Source organism: Suricata suricatta, chromosome 5, assembly GCF_006229205.1.
Source record: "Suricata suricatta isolate VVHF042 chromosome 5, meerkat_22Aug2017_6uvM2_HiC, whole genome shotgun sequence".
Classification (NCBI taxonomy): domain Eukaryota; kingdom Metazoa; phylum Chordata; class Mammalia; order Carnivora; family Herpestidae; genus Suricata; species Suricata suricatta.
Window position 1 is genome coordinate 82,783,679 of NC_043704.1, and position 5,688 is coordinate 82,789,366.

General features: G+C 37.4%; 1 protein-coding gene across 2 annotated transcripts in view; it reads right to left on the reverse strand.

The window, feature by feature from the left end:
* The window catches only part of KLHL24 (kelch like family member 24), a 40,858-nt gene that overhangs the window by 26,417 nt on the left and 8,753 nt on the right, over window positions 1-5,688 (reverse strand). The window lies entirely within an intron of this gene.

Genomic DNA, 5,688 nt, shown 5'->3' on the forward strand with positions numbered 1-5,688 from the left:
TTTTTTTTTTTTTTTTTTTTGAGAGAAAGCACATGCAAGTGGTGGAGGCAGAGGGAGGGAGAGAGACAGAGAGAGAGAGAGGGAGAGGGAGAGGCAGGGAGGGAGGAGGAGAGAGGGGACGGGAGGGGGAGGGGAAGGGGGGAGAGATTCCTAAGAGAGAAAGAATCCTAAGCAGGCTCCATGCTCAGCATGAAGCCTGATGCGGGACTCTATACCTTGACCGTGGTATGATGACCTGAACCGAAATCAAGAGGTGGACACTTAACCTAATGAGCCACCCAGGCACCCCATCATACAGAATTCCTTCTGAAGGTCCAGACTCTTTCTGAAAAATTACAATAGGCAGACATCCAGACCGAACTATGGCCTCATAAAGAAGGCTTAACAACATCAAAGATAACCCCCCAAATGAAATGCCATCCTATATGCACAAGCCACAAATAAAGTTAAGACTTGAGATTTAACAATCTTCATTTAAGACTGTATTTTGTATATCCTATCACATATTAAATTGTGCTCCATTTTAAAATCATGTGACATAAACAAGAAAATATGAAATATCAAAACCAAGAAGCAACTCATTCCACTATATTCTTTTTCATATTCATATTTATCTTATTTGCTTTCTTTCCTCCATCACTCTAATGACCCAGATATTGTAGATACAATATTCAATAGATGCTTCCAACTTTCACCAATTCACTGCTGAGTTTATTTCTGTCACTTCCATGTTTATTATCAACAAATACTTATTGTTTGCCTACCATTGTCAGGATACTGTGCTACACCTATGGTCTTCAGAGATCTAAGGTATTGCTAGATATTGCTGTTGAGGTTTTTATTTTAAATATAGTTGAGACAACACATATTCACACAGAGATAAATAATAAGGTAGCATAGGTGGTATGATGGCACACTGATATAGACAGCACAGTTCCCACTTAAGTTCCTAAATGTTTTTTACCTCTTCATATAAATTAGCATGTAATCTTCCTAAAGTCCAGATGATAGAGTTTTCCCTGGGCAGATGTAGTCCAGGCTATTCTAATTGTTAGAAACAAGTACCTAGTTGTAACAACATTTGAAGGACACCTACATGTTTGCATGTATGGAATCTTTTTTCTTCCATTTCTCTTTTCATTTCCCAATTTTGCAGGTAAAGTCAGAAAAAAGTCAAGCAATTTTATCAGTCAAATGGAATAAAGATGCGAGTTACTATTTTCATTTGGAATCAGGAGGCGGGGATTCAGAGGCAGTAAGGGGATAGGGAAATTCCTGCTGTGCTTGTGTGGATTTTAAAAATCTTAAGATGGGGGCATCTGGGTTGCTCAGTCGGTTAAGTGTCTGACTTCGGCTCAGGTCATGACCCCATAGTTCGTGGGTTCAAGTTCCATGTTGGGCTTTGTGCTGACAGCTAGCTCAGAGCCTAGAGCCTGTCTTCGATTCTGTGTGTGTTCTCTCTCTCTCTGACCCTCCCCTGCTTGTGCTCTTTCTGTCTCTCAAAAATAAATAAAAAACATTAAAAATGAAAAAAAAAAGTGATAAAACAGCTGGAGAAGGGCCATTTTGGTCCCCTCTTAGAATTCTGGCAAAAACTGAGTAAATTTTTGGAAATGTATCAGGAACAATTAAGAGCCAAATCAGTGTATTAATTGTCTATTACCTGGTTTGAGAATACCAGGGGAGTTGTATTTCCTTATATGCATTAAAAAACAAAACAGAGGGGTGCCTGGGTGGCTCAGTTGGTTGAGTGTCTGACCTTGGCTCAGATCATGATCTCACGGTTCGTGGGTTCGAGCCCCGCGTTGGGCTCTGTGCTGACAGCTAGCTCAGAGCCTGGAGCCTGCCTCAGAGTCTGTATCTCCCTCTCTCTCTGACCTTCCCTGCTCGCACTCTCTCTGTCTCTCAAAAAACAAAACAAAACAAAACAAAACCCATAAAAAACAAAACAGAACACTAATCTTTCTTTTTTAACTGCTTGCCATGTGGCTGGGACTTTCTAAATTCTTCATACAGATTTAATTTAATCCCCCTAACAATCCTATGAGGTTAATTAACAAAAAAGTTGGTTTACAGCCTTAGGGCTTTATATACAGGATCAAGACAGATTTTCCCAAATAAGCAAGAGCTATTTATTTACAAAGTAAGTGAAAGACTAATTGGGATAAACTTTACCCTCACTTCTAAGTTAAAAAAAACACAACAGAAAATTTTAAGTCTTCAAATATACATGCAATTTATTTTCTAACTGTGCAACAATGTTTGTAATGTAATGAAACAGAGCCATGGAAACTGATGTAGAAGGCCTATTTAAATAAACAGTAAAAAGATTAACCTGAGAGAATGTTTTTGAAGCAATGTCAAGTACCAGATATTTAGTCAGTAAAATCAGCTTTTCTTAAATTTGAGAGAATATTTGTCTATATATACATATGTTAAAGTCCAAGAAAGCTAGATTTTGAACTGAAATCTCAATATGCTTTGGAGGTTTTAGGTAACAGATTTGCCTAAGAATAAAATCTTCATTTTGTTAATTCTAATACCTAAATCAATAAGATTACAATAGGTTTAAAATATTTTATTATCAGTTTTAAAATGCATTATGAAGAACAACAACAAAAAAAGGTGGGGGAGAGGTTTCTTCTGTCACTTTTGAGATCTTCCTGACTAGAGAGTTCATGTTTGCCTCCCTGCAGGTCATTCAACTTCTTGGGTTCCCGCTGCCCATCCATGTGTGTGCCATCCACGAACACATGTTCATATATATGGGTTAAAATTGAAAAAAGTTCCCTTATAATTCATATAATCACTTCCAATTGACGGTAGCATGTACAGTAGCACATATCTCGAATATGGTTTTAATTTGAAGTTATCTCAGCGATGGTTCAATACACAGAAACCTCTCTCCCACAGATGAGAGATCACTACTGTGCCTGAATGCCGATTTTTTATTGTTGAACTGAAAAAAGTTCAAACCATGTAATATCACAAGTGATAACCATTCAATTATGATAAACAGAAACAAATATGAGATGGAATATAACTTGTTTTAATCTTAATGCTTTACGAAGTTAAAGCTTCCCAAATCAAGAATTTATCTTCAAATCTGCTTACTTAATTTAAATTCTTATTGCAGTTCAGATTCAAAAAATTCACAAACTATTTATTACTTGTGATATAAGGACTGGAATCAACAACAACAAAAACCTTGAACTTTATGCCTTTTCTATTCTTTTACATTTTTGTTCTCCCGATCTTTAAATGAGAGCAAAAATGATGCAACAGAATGCAAACAAAATAACACACTGCAAGAACTAAGAATTTCCTTTTGGCTAAAAGGGACAAGTAAGAAAAGTGAAAAGACACTGAGCTTTCTGTATCTAATAATCATACAAATCATACAGGTCTTTGTTATCTTGTGTCTGTATCTGATAAATTTAGGGATAGTAGATTCAGTGAGTTAAGAAGGGTTTGTCTTCTTATGCTATTTCTGCCTCTTTTTCTCATAGCTGGTTCCTTGACTGACAAAACGTCTTCCCTGCTTTCACCTAAGGTAAAACTGAAAATCCTGGATTTGAATAGCTATACAATCACCTGGTATTACAAAGTACTCAACAGCAAAAAGATACTTGTTTACTGCTTTCTATGTAAGAGATACTATCTCATAGATCTGGGCTATTTCCTTCCAAGCTGCTTTGACCTGGCTTTTTGCACATCCTTACTTTCTCTAGATTTTCTGAGAACTTTCCCATTAACCAGTTTGCACAACACAAAATGTAAATTGTTCCTATTGATGACAAGGTAAATAATTCACATAGGAATTATTAGAAATATGAGATGCATTTCAAAGTGTATCTTTTGGGCTTCCTGGTATGATTTAATAGCTTTCGTTTTCCCATTTTGCACAAATAAAGTGTTTTATTTTAACTAGTAATGTTTAAAAATGTAAAGTTACGTTTAACCACATCTCAAAGTAAAGTACCTAACATAGGTTCAAGATTTATAATAAATGAACTCATACAAAATCCAGCAAACAAAATATAAATTACAAATTGAATTCTTCTAAAAATGGAGCAAATATCAAAGGCATCATCATTCCTTTCAGAAAAAGTAAGCAATGAAATAAGCATTGCAGGGCACCAGGGTGGTTTAGTCAGTTGAGCGTCTGATTTCTGCTCAGGTCATGATCTGCTCAGGTCATCATGAGTTCAAGCCCCTCATCGGACTCACCGTTGTCCCTGTGGAGCCTGCTTTGGATCCTAGGTCCCACACCCCACACCCTCATCCCTCCCCAGCTCACATACTCTCTTTCTCAAAAATAAATAAGCATTAAAAAAAAATAAGCATCTCTGGATAAAATAAGAGGGGAAAATGTTGGTTCCAAAGAAATATAATGACAGGAAGTTTTATCTAGATAAAGGTAGTAAATACAAAAGTGATCAGACTGCCATGTCAGCAGAGTCACATGATGTATCTGGAAAAGCTCATATCTCTTTCTTTTTCTCCTTCATTTCTTCAGGATCTTTATTCCTGAAGCCACACTCTCACTTGAAAGACTTTTCTTTTCTTTCTTTTTTTTTTTTTTTACATTTATTTACTATTGAGACAAACAGAGCATGAGTAGGGGAGGGGCAGAAGGAGAAGGAGACACAGAATCTGAAGCAGGCTCTAGGCGCTGAGCTGTCAGCAAAGCCTGATGCGGGGCTTGAATTCATGAACCGTGAGATCATGACCTGAGCTGAAGTGGGACGCTCAATCGACTGAGCCACCCAGGCACCCCTTGAAAGACTTTTTTTAACAGAAAGATTTTTTTCTGGTAAAGGCACTCCAGGTTTGGGGCGCCTGGGTGGCTCAATCGGTCAAGAGCCCAACTCTTGGTTACAGCTCAGGTCATGATCTCATGGGTTCATGAGTTTGAGCCCCATGTTGGCCTCCATGCCGATTGTGCAGAGTCTGCTTGGGATTCTTTCTCACTCCTCTCTCTGCCTCTCCCCTGCTCACTCTCTCGCTCTCTCTCAAAATAAATAAATAAACTTTAAAAAATAAAATAAATAAATAAATAAAGATATTCTATGGTTTATTTTCAACTGTAGAACTCATGCATGTTGTAGACCTAGTTCCTGACTGCTAGGTAGATTTAAAATTATGTTTTTGGCCTATATCACATAAACATGAGAACAGACAACTTATTTTTGGTTTTTTAAAAATTTTTAATGTTTATTTTTGAGACAGAGAGCAAGAGAGAAAATGCAAGTGTGGAAGGGGCAGAGAGAAAGGGAGACACAGAATCCAAAGCAGGCTCCAGGCTCTGAGCTGTCAGCACAGAACCTAACGCAGGACTTGAACTCACGAACAGTGAGATCATGACCTGAGCGAAGTCAGAGGCTTAACCAACTGAGCCACCCTGATGCCCCAAGATAACTTGTTTTTGTAAGACTAGGAAAAAAATGTAGAAGAGGGGCTAAGGATATCAGGGAGGAATTGAAAGCAGTAGATAAATACTTCACTGACAGAAATGACTGTGACACCTCCTTCTATTATGATCTTGAGGACAGAATTTGTTCCCCATTACTCTGATTGGCCTAAGTAGTCCCTGGTTAAAGAAAGGAAAATGGTTTAGATTCTCTAATAGCAATGTTTAGGAAGTTTATAAATACTGTAAATATAATACCTTTTTAGCATTTGCTT